Raw genomic sequence first — 15556 nt, forward strand, 5'->3', positions numbered from 1 at the left:
CTCCAATTGCTTCTTCTCAGCTTCATTTTGGTGAGTGGGACAAGTCCATTCTGCATTATCCCCACCCAAGATACATGACATGTACATGCCTTTACTGTGACCTGTGATAGAGGTATTTTAAATGCCTGAAACTGTTGGACAGCTTGTGATCCATAAGACAGAGTACAAGAGGATCTGTATTCCAAGCACAGCTCAACTGTTCTCTAAGGAGAGTGTTTGCTTACTTGCTTCAACCTTAATGCTTGGTCTACCTTGCCCCATCTTTTTCCTAGAGACCACAACACTCTAAAGTTGACATTGCCTAGCATTTAAGGTCATGGCTCCTTCCATCATTCTTTGTTTCTTCTTGCAGCAGACTACAAGAACAAAATATATCCTTTGGAACTAGACAGCAAGCTATTTCCCTTCCCCTGGGAAACATGGTGTAAAACTTCTAGTAAGATTCTGCTGTGGGCATTTCAGGAGGGCGTTTTAAAGGGTCTGATATTTTACTTCAGTGGAATCTAGAGCAGATAGTTGACCTTCAGTGAAGCCAAGAGAAGGTTTGAAGATGTTTGTAATTTAAGGGTTGGTAAAGAAGAGAGGGAAAACAGAGCAGAAGGAAGTGTTGGGAGAACAACCTCCACCATCACATATTTGGAGTTTTTTACCCCTTCTTCCTTTGGGTCAGCCACATTTCCTTTCTCGCCTCGACTTGAACATAATGTGTTTTCATTCAGTTGATTTAGAGGCATAATCAGTTTTTCAAACACTGAAGCTCATTAATCTCTGTATTGTCCTCTAACAACACAAGGCTTTGCAATGCTGTCTCCCCTCTCCACCTCCCACATTTGGACTTCCTTTACTACTTCTCTTCGGTACGCTTCCTAATCTCATCATTTACCATTGTTTTTGTCAGTTCATATTAAAAAGAATAAAAGCACTGGCTAGTTCCTTTGCTTCACATGGCTTCTTAAATCCAACTTACTTCTATATTCAATATTCTCTGGCTAAAAATAATTCTTAACTTAATTCAGAATAGGAAATCGCTGTTTTTGTTATACCTGAGTCAGCCCTTACTCTTGAATTACAGGCTTGCTAAATACATAATTCTAGACTAACTGTGGTATTTTCCCTTTGAATACATTATTGCATTATTTTCTGAAGTGTTTTGTTGCTGTGTAAAAATGTGCTTCTTATTGCTATCACATTAGGCAATCTTTTCCTTCGGTGATGTTACAGAGGTTGTTGTTATGTTCTACCGGTTCATTATGCTGTGTTTATACACAGGTTTACTTTATTTATTCTAGTTACTGTACTGCCCCAGTCTTATCGATTATATTGTTCTTACATCTGGAAATACCTAGAGCATCAACCCTTAAATACTACCCATCCCCCGCTTACTCAGTTTCTGAAAAAACCGTTGGTGTTCTTCCACCTTTTCATTCTTTTCCCATGTTATTTTTTTTAACTTTTTTTGTTTTTCAGATGTTTATGCTTGAGCACTACACTCTGTTTTTGTTCTACTCCTTCTCAATAGACAAGTCTCTGGCATCTAGACCGCCAGTCCATTCACTGACCAGACCTTTGGTGGATCATATTATTATTTTTTTTTTTTATTAAATTAGCTTTTTTTGCTCCAGAGTCCCACTTCTGGCTTCTGACACCCACTTCCTTCTCTAACTATGAAAATTTTAAGGAGCCATTCTTACTAAAAGTGTTTTCCTAAGGTTCAAAGTCTCTCTCTCTCTCTCTCTCTCTTTTTTTTTTTTTTTTTTTTTTTTTTTTTTTTTAATTTTTTTTTTTTTTGTTATTGCTGCCTCCCTCATGGTGGCTTTGGCTTTGTCTCACAGCAAATTCCATGGTCAGGTGTAGTGAGTGTGCTATGTCAGGAATATAGATAATCCTAAGGCAAAGCATACATTTATATGGATATGTGGAGGTTACAGAATGGCAACAAAGGAGATAAAGAGGCCAAAGCAGAGATAATAGAGTTTGCTGGAAACAAAGGCAGAGGGCAACAGAGGAGCAAAAGAGCCACTGTGGTGGTTAGGTAAGACTGGGGTGGTTTGGTTAGGTAAGACTGTGGTGGTTAGGTAAGACTGTGGTGGCTAGGTAAGTCTGTGGTGGCTAGGTAAGACTGGTGGTTTGGTTAGGTAAGACTGTGGTGGCTAGGTAAGATGTTCTCAGCTCAGCCAGAATCAGAGCCAGGCTGCAGGGCAGCAGAATCAGAGCTGAGCCTTTCAAAGCAGAGGTGAATCACACCAAAGTGGAGCATGCAGGACCAGTTCTTGTCAGATGAACAGATGGGCAAGTGGATGGCTATTCCAGTAAGCTGAATTAGCAATGTGCCAGTCTGAAGCTGCAGCCAGGGGACAGGTGGGAAAGTTCTTTGCCTGTTGGTCTCTTAAGACATTGCATGCTTAGATGACATATCAGTCAGAGCTATTGCCACCATGCTGTAAAGGGTCCTCTTCTTCAAAGGTGTCTATGTGAGAGTGTGGTACCTCTTGTTGACCTATTATGTTAATTAAGTTTTGAAGCCTGCTTTTCCTGATTTGGTTTTGATATACCCATATATTCCTGTGGTTCCAATCTACTTTGACAAATTTATAGATGGTAGCATTTTACTTCTAAGAGTAAGTTATACATCAGTGCCTTGTGGGTAGTGTCAGATAGGTGTCTACATGCATGACAACATACAAAACTCTTATCCTGCCTTTACCCTCAAAATGGAGCCAAATGCTGCTATGGCATAAAGTTACCCTGGTCAAAACACAGTCTGAAGACTCTGTTTTACAAAAATATGGAGTAACTTAGAGCAGGGAACAAACTGTTCTTAATACAGAACTGTTGTTCTGTCCAGGGGGACCATTTCATTTGACTCTTCTGAACCTGATGGGGTTCACTATTCTGTGTTAAATATGTTGATTTTCAGCTGGCTCTGTTTCTTTTTGGCATGGTATGAATTATGACCCTTTCTTGGTATCTTGGGTCTGGGACAAATTCTCTGAGGCAATTCCCAGGATTCTTGGCCTTCATAGAACTTGTGCTTCCTTGGCTGATAGGCAGCATTGGCTCCTTCTCTCTAAATTGACAAGTCCACCCTCCAGTGCTTCTAACTTGCAGTGGGGAACCTAGGGTGTGGACTCACCTCCCTTCAAGAAAAGCCTGAGCCCTGGATGTGAAGCTATGTTCAGCTCTGACATGCTTGGACTTGCCTTTGGCTTCACCTATATCCAAGTTGCTTCAGCTTTTAGCTGTTCTACATTTGTGGAATGTCTGCAGATATTGAAGTTGATTATCTGTACAAGGTAGTATTTCTCATTTAGCATTTCTATGTCATTGACCCCGTGTGGCTGAGTTAGCAGTGAGAAGAGAGCAGGAAAATTCCATGTCAGCTTAGTTTGCCTATCTGTATGAGGCTCTGGATAGTCTCAAGAAGGCGGCAGCGGAGCAGTGCCCACCCATCCTCCTGACTCATTCTGCCTGCAACACACTGTGACAGACTCAGAGGTGGCCTCTGGTTTACAGGCTGAAACTACCTGTCACTGCTGTTTGCTGCTGCTGTTCACAGCCAAGTGTCCTTAGTCAGAGATGGACTGCGATTTCTCCTGTGGTGAGAGTCACCATCCTGCTTCCTGGGTGGTATATTCTGAGTCTAGTTCTTTCAGGCATCGGAACCATTTTTTTCTCAGGATTGTCTGATGATTTTTATTATCTCTTTGGTAAAACAATGTAATGTGAGTGTATCCCTGCACCCTTCCACCCTCTCTCCTTCCCTCTCCCCCTTAGCAGATTAGAATTAGCAAGAAGATGGCTTTCTGTTTTGTTTTCCTGTATTGAGCAGAGTTTATTAATGATTCATATCCAGTTACTTTTTTTCATTATCTGTTCTTCAGATAATTAATTGAACAAGTACGATAAGCTATCATCTATTTGCTGTGGGGATCTAAATGAAAAATAAGTAAAAAATACATTTGTGGTTTAATGAACACTCAATGAAGCATTTTTTTCAGGTCTGGTTTTATCCAAGATTTGTTTTTTTTATTCCCCTGAGAATAGTTTTTTTTTTTTTTTTTTTTTTTTTTTTTTTTTTTTTTTTTGGTTTTTTTAAAATCACACCATGGATCTGTGAAGGTGTGAACCAGTGAGTTTTGATTACATTAGACATATTTTTTTTTAATCTCATCGTATAGTATCAAATACAAAAGCACCACCCATGCCTCTCAATACATTGGACCAGGCACTTTTGAAGAAAGCTTTGGCTCTTTCCTTTTTTGCATTCTTTCTCCAGCAGTCAAATGTCCCCGTATATCTATTATCAATCCCTTTCTAACTCTACTACTATATCACCACACTGGGAAGAACAGTATCACATTGATAGGACACCAGCCCTGCAACTGCCATCAAATCCTAGACAATCACCGAGCTGACAGTAATGTGTATGTTCTTGGGGTTTGTCAGCATCCCCTTGGTAGTAATGTCATACACTCCAAAGAAGGCAGCTCTGTAAATGAAGGTCCCTGGGATAGGGACACTAAAACCTTGGTAGAAACCTTTCAGGTCATCAGACTTGAAGATCTTGATTAGATAGTCACCCTTTGAATTCATTCGGAGAAGATCCCTTGCCCACATCAGCAGCCAAGGTGATCCTAGGAAAGTCCAGTGGGCAGGCGGCACAGAGGGAGGTAGCCTCAGCCCCCAACCAGAAGCCAAGTTATGCTGATCCAGGCCCCACAGGAAGATCTGCTTATACTTGTACTTGAAGGCGAAGCTGAGAGCTTGGGTGGGGAAGTGTCCGATCTCATTGCCCAAGTTACCCCTCCAGAAGGGGAGAAAGAAAGTCTGCTACTTGGGGATTTGCACACTACAGTCAAGGATGCCTTTGTAGTGTTTCTCTGAACTGGTCTGTTTGCTGACATTCTGGACCTGCAACAGCAGTTTGACCCTCTGGGGCAACAGCCTCAGCAATGTCACCTGCCAATAAGTCTTTAAGGAAGCACAAAGCCTGATCCCCCATGCTGGCAGCTTGAAGCAGCAGCACACTTGCCCTACCTACACCCAGGTAGGCACCACCACACTGCCTCTGTCTTTGTAAGACACAAATGGTCCCACTTTCCTTTGGATTTATTTTGCTTTTTGTTTTGTTTTTAAGCATATGACACAATGTTGTCAGGGTTAACTTTGAATTTGCTGTGGTCTTCTTACCTCAACTTCTGAGTGCTGGGTTTACAGGTTTGTGGGGTTTTTTTTTTTTTTCTTTCTTTTTTTTTTTTTTTTTTTTGGTTTTTTTTGTTTGTTTGTTTTGTTTATTTATTTTATTTTATATGTGAGTGCCTGCCCGCATGTATGTGTGTGTGCTGTGTGCATGTCTAGTGCCTGCTGAGACAAGAATAGGGAACCAGGTTTAGTTACAGGACTTTATGAGGCTCCCAATGTGGGAGCCAGGATATGAACCTCTGTCTTTGGCAAGAGCAGCAAGTGGTCTTAACTGATGAACTATCTCTCCAGTCCACCTTTGTTTATTTTAATCTCTTAATAAAAATATTGGGGTTAGATGATGATTCTTTTTAAACCAAATGCAAGTGGGTGGGACTTAAATAAGCTCTAGAAGGGAGATCTTTCCACTCTCAGCTGTGAAGGAGATCAGTAAGTTACTTTAGAATGGAGAGGACATGTTTGAATGCTAGCAGGAATGCTAGCAGAAATAAAACAAGAGGTTGGGAAGAGTGAAGAGATAATGAATAAAGTTGTAGAGTGGTCAAGGAGCCCGTGTCTGACATAGTTTATCTGATATACATAGCTCTGCTATGTCTCACTTTAAAGTGGTGCACTGGCTCCATCAGGAGAGAATTATAATGCATAGAACTATGACTCTAAAACATTCGATTTGGCTCAAAAGGATGGATAGAGTTGAACATGATTTGAAACTACTCTCTTCTTGGCCTTTCACTTTGTGGCACTGGCAGCTTGCTGTGGAGTCAGACACTGTGTGTTCTATCTTCCTCCACCAAGGGTCATTGCAGCCTGCCATTTTGACTGCACCAGACCTTGATAGTCAGTGAATATTTCATCTAAGAAGCTTTATAGAAGGTGATATGTCTCTTGTCAACTACCAAAAGGAGTTATAGAATGGGTAAATGAAAAGACAGGTTAAAATGAGATAAGAATATGATAATTTTCAGAAAATTAGATCCTGGCATAAGTCTGGAAGAATATTAGACAGTTCAGGTTACTGAGAGATAGGTTTTGTGCATACTAAGGGAAAGTTAGTTTGGAAAGGTTAAGGAGAAGATAGGTGTGTGTGTGTGTTCAGCAGTTGGCTGAAAATCAAGATAAAAATTCCAGCCTTTACAATTTTCTAGGTATCAGACTATTTTGGACTTATTTAAGCAGCTCCCATCATTTTATTAGAATGCCACCATTTTCTTCTTTTACCAAATGAACTAACCCTGTAAACGTTTATTTATAATTGTTCTATACCTGGAAACAGGTGTAAGTGCTGGTGATACAGGACTAATTAGTACTAATTCTTTGGTTTTCAAAGAACACACACTCTCACAGATCAGTGATTCCTCCCAAGATGACATGACTTCCTCGGAAGAAAAGAAGGCTTTTGCATTAGTTACTTTTTTGTTGCTGTGATAAAACACCACAACCAAGGTATCTTTTAGAAGGAGGAGATTATTTGGGCTTATGATTCCAGAAGAATGTGAGTCTATCTTGGTGAGGAGGCATGGCATAAAGGGGCAGGTGTGGCTGCTGGAGCAGGAAGCTAAGAGCTCACAACCTCAGAGGGAAAGAGAACTAACTGAAAGTGGCAACAGGCTTTTAACTCTCCAAATCTACCTCTAATGACATACTTCCTCCAATAAGGCTGCATTCCTAACCCTCCACAACAGCACCATCAACCTAGGAACAGTTAAATAACTGAACCTGTAAGGGACATTCTCATACAAACCACACCTTTCTAAAGGATACCCAAACATGGATGTACTAGGTGAATTCTGTTTCAAACTCTCAACTTCTGTCTATTCCTTTCTAAAACTGATCTGATAATTTGTATTCATTGTTCCTAAAAGGGATACAGTCCTACCTCAAATATGAACCCAGTGATTATCCACAGGCATCCAACAACAAAAAAAATCCTCTTCAAAGATAACTGTTGTAGTTATCATAAGAGCTTGCAGTGGCCCCTCTGTGCTTTGCACATCCTGGAGAGATGAGGTATGGTGTTCAAAAGGGGATGCTGTTGTGTACAATCTGGATGCTTTAAAATAGACTAAGGACCCTAGTGGGGATTGAGAAGGTGAGGAGGAACAGGCTGATAAGGAGGAACAGGCAGGCGAGGAGGAACAGGCAGGTGGAAGTTGTCCTGTAGACCTCAGAACTTCCAGCTGACAGGTATTATAGCCCAGTGACTGTTGCAGAGTGTGTGGAGCAGTCATGTGGTAGCAAAAGACTCCACAACTCCCAGCAGGAGAGAGGATGCATACACAAAGAATCCAGACTGATGCGCTCTCTCTCTCTCTCTCTCTCTCTCTCTCTCTCTCTCTCTCTCTCTCTCTCTCTCTTCCTCTCTGTCTCTCTCTCTCTCTTCCTCTCTGTCTCTCTCTCTCTCTGTCTCTCTCTGTGTGTGTGTGTGTGTGTGTGTGTGTGCGCGTGTGTGCGTGTGTGCGTGTGTGCGTGCGTACATGCCACAAAGCTCATATGGAGACCAGAAGATGAGTTTGGGCAATCTGTTTTTCTTTCTACCATATGGTTTCTAGGGATTAAAATCAGTCTGTCAGGGTTGACAGAGGTCCTTTTTATTCACTGAGCCATCTTATAAGTCCCAGAAGTGTTTTATTATTGTTATTGTTGTCATTTTTTTTAACAAAGCAGAAAAGGACTGGTTGGCTTTAGTCTCCTGACACTCTTATGACTTTTTCATTTGTTTCTCACTTGAAGTTTCCCAAAACATTATGAAACAAACATTTTTAATTCTCATTTAAAGTAAGAAAGCACAAATTACTTAGTGTCCCAGAGGCAGGAAGTGGTAGGATGAGACTTGAACTATCTCTCTGCAGTAATCTGCCTGGTGTACAACTGAGAATCACTTAGCCCCGTCCCCATCACATCCTTTGAATATGACTTCTCTTTTCCATCATGTGTAAGCATTCCTATGATTCTTCTCTTTTACATCATGGCAAATTTTGGTTCTTCCTTTTTCCACCATGTGCAAGTAACCCTGTAGCCCTTCTCTTGCAAGCATCCTTGTGGTCCTTGCATATGACATGGGGCCTCTTGGTAAAGTACACCAGGTATATTATCTCCTTTGGTTCACTATGCCATTACTAAAGTCATACTGTTTCGTCCCCCAAGTCCTCAAACTATTAGATTCTAGTTAAAGAAAATGCAGCAGTAACCTATTCTATTAGGTCCGTAAATATGAGATCCTTTAAGGTCTCTGGCTTTGATATAACAGCCAATGGAAGATTCAGGAATTTAACTATGAGCCTCTGACAGTATCAATAGAGGTGTAGAGTCCAGCTTCCTTTGAGTCAGCAGGTAATGTGTCCTTGTGGGGAAAAGGAGATGGGGGGGAGGCAAACAAAATGCATGCTAATGTGACACCTCCTGAAATTCAATCTGAGACCTGACAGTGACCAGGCAAAACTATTTATAAAGACAGGGCTGGAAATTTCAGTGAGAGAGACTAGTAAATACCAAAAGGAACGGGAAAGGGTTCTGTTAATGGACTTGCTTTAATGGGTCAGGTGGAGAGAGAAAAAAAGGAGGCCTGTCAGTGCTATTTTTAAGTCTATAATTGTGTTCAAATTGCCCCTCACTCATGAAGTTTCTCCTTCAAAGTTAGTCTGTTTAGGGTTCCACTATGTACATGTTGGTATAACAACAATCAGGACATAGCACCTTGTCCTGTGCTGTGAAGGTGGGTACAGAATTGTTAGTTTGACATGCTGTCGATGCATTGAAACCAACATCCATGCAGTTTCCTTGATTACCACATTAAAAGATTATTTTCACTCATTCACATTACATTTTGGCTGTAGGTTGGATGCAACTGTTTTGAACTTTGTGGGTTAGCCTCCAAATATGCAGATGCACATGCATGCCCACCTACACTGTATGTTTTTACAGGAAGGGACCAGAGCAAGAAAAACAGTGTCAGTCCATGATACCATGTAACTTCTCGCTTGAAGATGGATATCACATTTAATTTTCCAAACTCTAATACACATCTCATGGCTGAGTCCAAAGGTGGGAACATATTGTCTCTTCATATGCATCATAAGCATCATAAGCAAGACGTGTGGTAATAGGCAGGGTACTAAGGAGAAAATAGAATGCTAGACGGAGTGCCCCAATGGACTGTACTTCACAGCCTACTAGCCTTTTTAAATTTTGTTTTTAAAACTTTTTTTGAGAATGTAATAGATACATACATACATACATACATACATGAGTTCTATATTTACATCATTTTCATTGCTTTCTTTGCCCCTTTTAACTCCTTTCATGGCCCTCCCCTCTCAAATTCATGACCATCTCTCCTCTAATTATCATCTCACACATATATGCGTATATGTATATATAGGTATACATATACGCATATATGTATGCATATTATCTGAGCCCTTTTAGTGTTCTATATATGTGCATGTGTTTAGATGGACACATATATAGGGATATACATATATACATACATACATACATACACACTCATATTTATTCCAATAGAGCACACGAGGTTCCTGGATAAGTGACCAGACATTGCAGTAACAATTTTATCATCACTTCCCCATATACCTGCGGTGAAGCAAGAGAGCAAGATTATGTCTTCTATGTGCACATTTGTGCCACTGAGAAGAAACGCTGAGGTTATCACTCCCGTGTAATAGCTGCTGACTTCCTCCTATCTGGGATTCAGAATAATCCTCTTTTGTGAGAGGAAAGAAAAGAAAAAACCCTGGGCTGGCCATGTCCATAAGTTTATATCCTGCCAGAGTCTCTGTCTTCTGAATGGGAATCAATCATCTTTAAGCAAGGTACCTCTGCTCAGAAACTGCCCATTTCATTTGGTCTTGATAGCTCTGGGTCTTCAGACAGACTCTTAGCCTTCCATTTTACCATTCTTTGGGTCATAGAAGTTCAAGTTTTATAATGTCGTAAAGCCTGAAATGTGTATAATGCTAAACAGAAACGGTGACACTCATAACGGAAAGAGCAAATTTAGAAAGAGATGTTGGTCATAGATTCTAGTTTCTGGCACCAGAACCACTCTGCTTGACATCTCGAGGAATAGGTTTCACGGCAGGTCGGAAGGTACATAGGAAAGTAGCATCCAGCATCCTTGCTTGACAAGAGCTGCACAGATATAAGAATATCTGAACAAGCCAAGGTTAGCAAGAAGCTTTTCAAATCACATGCAAGGCAGCCGTAACATCGAGCACTCTCCCCTGTCCACATTCCATCCAAATCCTCTCTCCACATATGCCCACTCTAACCACACCATGGTCTTGTCTAGTTTGGTTTCTTGCAAGGACTCCCAGCTCCCTCCTTTGCCTTCCTTCCAATGTGTTCTTAAAGCAGCAGCCAAATTCTGGGTGTTTGACACCAACCAGACCATGCTACTTTTTATTCAGGTGTCTTCAATAACTCCATAGTTCGTGTATGACCACTGTCATCCTTCCATAGAACTAGGCCTGCCACAATTCATCCCCTGGTTTTAATTCTAACTTTATTTACCACTGCTCTCCCCTGCATTCCTTTTGGTCTGGCTGTGCTGGCCTGCCTCCCTGCCTTGTCTTTCCTGGCACAGGATGCTTGTTCTTGCTTTTTTTTTTTTTCCCTCCAAACCTGGAGTTCCTCTTTCCTTTTCTTAGGAAGCTCAGATGCTTTCCTGCCTCCAGATGTTTGTGCCTGCTCTTTTTTCTCAGTGCCTGGGGTCCCTCTTTGGACATGCATCCCACTCGTGTCTTTACTTGAAGACTCCTAATCTTGTATACTCTTCCAGGAATCACACAGAAATTTCCCTTCTATTCACAGTTTAAGATGTTGGTTTTTAACTTGCTGTTTCCTATCAAAATTGTCTTACTCTTAGAGCTCAGCATAATAGAAACTGTAAGTCATTGCCTGAGTGGTTTATAAGAGGCTGAGGACAGATGATAGAAAGTTCAAGACCATCCTGAGCCACACAGAGAAGTCCTGTCTCAATGACAAGAAAAACCCTTGTTCTATAACATGTGAATTTTCATTTACTTGGTCTATAACATTGCTCTCTCCTCTCAAACACAAGCTTTGCCCCTAGGGCTTAAAATCCATAGTGTTCATTGTGTATATCCCCCTCCCCAAGGGTCCATGGAAGGAATAGATTCCTAAAAAGTGAAAACAAACCAAAAATACAAGTTAGGTGGACACTTTAAGGTAGTTTTGGCTTCTCAGCAGGCCCTTCCACCTGATCTTATTGACAGGAATTACCTAATATTCTACAAACTGGATCAATATCTGCCAAGCCTATAGCCCAGACTCAAGTTTTGAATGTACTAGTTACTTTTCACTTTCCATAGGATTAAATCCTGGTAAATCCATGCTAATTTAAAATATGGCAAAGAGAAGATGTGTTTACTACATTAAATTTACTGAATAATTCATCTTAGCAGTAGCATGCACTTTAGGGGGTTCACTTTTAAAATCGTGTGACCGATTCGGCTCTTTCATTGACTGTTGTCACTAGATAGTATTAAATTACTGTACTAATGATGGGAAAGTTGAATGGGATGCTAAACTCAATTTTTAAAAAAGCCTTTAGTTACACAGGCAGCGATCTGTTTTCCATAATTCTGACTAATTATATTGCTCATTGTACAAAGAAAATGTTTTGATGGTTTTTCATTGAAATCTGATTTTAATAAAAACACTCCGGGAGCAGCTATTTTTAGAAGACAGCTTTGTCATTGGTTTAGTCAAGTACAGAGTTGTGTTATGACGTTTTCCCATCAGATGTCCTTTGGATGGAACAATGAAGGGCCAGGTGACAAAGCAAGCCGCCCTGGGATAATTGACACTAAAGCATCAACTCTGAGAGAATGTGTGGTGATATATTGTTTATGGTCTAATAAGGCCACTGAGAGAATGGAAGTGGTAACAAGTGTTCATAGCTCACGGTCATGATCGTGGACCCAGGATAATGACTGCCTGGAAGCTACTCAACCTTTTTCTCACAAGATCAGCTCAGTTTTACCCTCCATCTTGATTTAGTGTCTCTGATGCACAGAATTGGATTCTGAAAAATGAACTATTATGAAGAAGGTAACTACATCCCCACATGATCCTACTTATGTTTCCTGACCATGGAGTTAGAACTGTCCCTCTAAGAATAAATTAATCACCTTCAGGACCAATTGTTTTCAGAAGTAGGGAGGGTCTTTCGAATTGGAAAGAGACTGTCAATGGAAAAGGAACTTGGAAGTTTAAAGTGAACATTTCTATTTCCATTGTATATCATTTTCCAGTTATAGACATGCTAAATAGCTAGAGAAATATATGAATACATGAACAACCTAAATAAATAAATAAATATGTTAAAAAGGAATGCTTCTAGGCCTAGTCTCTTCAAATAAAGCCAGGCCTGTTTGTCAAAGCCCATTTTTTTTAATTTAAATTTAATTGAGGCGATTAGCAACAGTGAAAGGTCTTGAATGGAAGCATAGGATGACTGGTAGGAAAATGCATTACTAGGAGCTAGACCATGAAGAAACCTCCTCAGGGGAAGAACCCAACGACAATCATAAAGTTATATGATAGTAAATTATACTGAAAATATTATAGTATTAAACTGAGAGAATGACAAGAAATAAGTTGGGGCAAACAAGATCTGTATACCCCAAGTAAAGCTGGAGGATTTCCTGTCACACACAAGCTTCCATACAAAGTCAGGCTGCTATTTCTTTTCCATGTGCTGTCCACTTTTTTTCCCCACACTTGTGACAATAATACAAGAGACCCAGAGAAAAACATGCAGCCAACATCTTGGACTCTTGAGACATGAATAGTTTTATTATGATAGCCAATGTGGTTTTCTCGTCTCTAAGGAAAAAAAAGTTCCAAAGTTTACCCAGAATCATGCACCTGAACTTTACTTGTTCTTAATCATGAGTCTGGTGCCATCCATTTTGGGTCTCCCATGTGGGAGACTTCATGGGCAGGTCATTCCTTCTCCCATGCATCTTGTTGGTCTATCCACACTTTTCTTCTATCTTGTGAAATGAGCTCCAACATGGTTTTACCAAGGGCATACATATCCAAGTTCAGACAAAGAACTTGATATATTTGTGTGTTTTAGGAAATAATTGCCTTAACTTCAGGATATTTACAGATAAAACTTTCCCATACATACATACATGTGCTATGCAATTTTAAGAAAGACCAAAGAAAAAAATCTGTCAAGCCCAGTATTATAAATAAATTGGTTTATTAGAATTACTTAAAGAACCTTGGGCAAGTCATGTACAACTCTACAGCCTTGGAGTTCTATCCCAAGTTAACTATCTAACTCTGATATTCAAAGCCATATGCAGCTGGAGCAGGAGACAGTGATTACCAGAATCTCAGATGAGAGATTCTCTTCCATCCCTTCTCTTTCCAGGATGGACTATCAAAGCTTCATCACCACTGACATAGATATCAACTATATTATCCTGGTATTTTATTGTCATAGCTGTGAATAAACTCTCCCAAGGTTCACTACAGCAGCTCTGCTTAAAGATGCCCATGGTTGTATCACAGCAGGAGAAAATAGCTACATTTCATGCCAATCTCATGCTCTGGTTTTATATTTCTTTCAGCATTCTCTTCTATAATGTTGTCTATGTCATGTGGGGTAGAGTGTTGGCTCCTTTTCTATTTGGCATAAGTAAACTTTAAAAATTTTTCTTACCAAAAAAAGCCATACAGCATTGTCATGTGATATATTGGAGTTTCCAATCTTTACATTCATTCACAGTGATCAGGCTAGATCCTTTGTAGCAAAAATAAATAGGCTTACAGACCTGTAGAGCCAAAGATGGGGTGAAAGCAAGGAGTAGGAATGTATATCTGGTTCCTTTCTCATAGGCAGCTTGCTTGGGTCCCCTGTGATTATTTGATTTCCATAGGCTGGAATTCATTGTTGATAGGTCCATCCTGGTGCTGCTCTTCAGGAGCTATGAGACTTTTAGATGTGTAAGTGGCTTGTCTCAACTCCCAATTCACTTTCCTTATGCAGTCTCTACTTATGCTTCCATTCCTCTTCTAGAATCATTTTTTTCTGTTAAACAAGTAGTAAACTATAAAAAGCAGTTTAGAGTAAAAACTCAATGTGAAATATAGCAAAATCTTTAGTGCTAGGCAGCATTTACTATGAATGGTCCTTTCCCCACTTCCATTTTTACTCTCCTTTATGTGTTTGAATAACTGAATTAACAATTGTTTTAGGATAATTTGTTATAGTAGTTGGGGTCTATGCTAGGTGTTTCTAGCTCTTGGCTTCTTATTAGAAGAATCGAAATAAGAGTACGTAGAAAATCAAAACATCAAGGAAACTACTAAAAAGTGAAGTTACAGTAAAGAAATATATGGTCAAGGATGACAGTGGGCCCCATGGGTGAGGAACTCCAGGGCCTCAGTTATTGTTTGGGAATTTCTTTTATGGTGTTCAAGAGAAGTAAGAATCTTTTTACTAGAGAGTATAAGAAGTTAGGTTCTCTATTTTGATTGTCACTTAACTTACAAGGATTTTTTTTCTACCATCCATTATTGCGGTAAATAAGGATCAGGATAAACAAATAGGCCGAATAGATGTTTATTCAGGGAGAAATAACTTACAACCTAGACAGATGAACACCAGGAAATTCAACCCGATCCTCTCCTGTCCGAGTCACGCCAGAAAGAGCGCCTTCCTGGCCCCCTCCGACCTCCTTCCTCAGGTCACCTCCGCCCATCGCTCCACCCCCCAATGGGCGTGGTCAGTGCTACAGAAGGACTACCTCACTACAATCCATGTCTCTTTCCATGAGACCTCTGATTATGCACTAGCATAAGATGGTATTTTTTCTTAAAAGCTCATGAAGAGACACTGTTTTAATTGCATTTGCATACGAGACCAGCTCAGACTTGATTAACTACCTGCTCTCCTAACAGCTATAACTAGGAATAATGCTTGAATAGAAACTCTGCATGCTTGATAATTGTCAAGGGGAAGAGGAATTTTTCCATTGCTCAGATTGGTCCTAGGTGGGGTCCTAGGTTGCTAGGTGCCTTGTTGTCATAAGGGTGTGTATGCAAAGCCCAAGCCAAGGGGAGTTATAAATTGCTAAGCCATTCCCTGTTTGCCTGGCTCAAAGTGAAACAAGTCTTTCATATCATATAAAATCTCATGTATGGGGGGCTGGAGAGAGAGCTCAGGGTCTAAGAATATTTGTTTTTCTGCCGAAATACCTGAGTTCAGTTCCCAGAACCCTTATCAGGTGCCTAACCACCACCTGCAATTCCAGATCCATAGGATCAGTGTCTTCTGGTCTCTAGTTGTCTGGAC

At 40.3% G+C, this 15556-nt stretch overlaps 1 protein-coding gene and 1 pseudogene across 1 annotated transcript in view; one reads left to right on the forward strand and one right to left on the reverse strand.

Moving 5' to 3' along the window:
* The window catches only part of Hecw1 (HECT, C2 and WW domain containing E3 ubiquitin protein ligase 1), a 245792-nt gene that overhangs the window by 74859 nt on the left and 155377 nt on the right, over positions 1–15556 (forward strand).
* On the reverse strand, positions 4146–5002 carry LOC127229755 (ADP/ATP translocase 1-like; annotated as a pseudogene).

Source organism: Phodopus roborovskii, unplaced genomic scaffold (genome assembly GCF_943737965.1).
Source record: "Phodopus roborovskii unplaced genomic scaffold, PHOROB, whole genome shotgun sequence".
Classification (NCBI taxonomy): domain Eukaryota; kingdom Metazoa; phylum Chordata; class Mammalia; order Rodentia; family Cricetidae; genus Phodopus; species Phodopus roborovskii.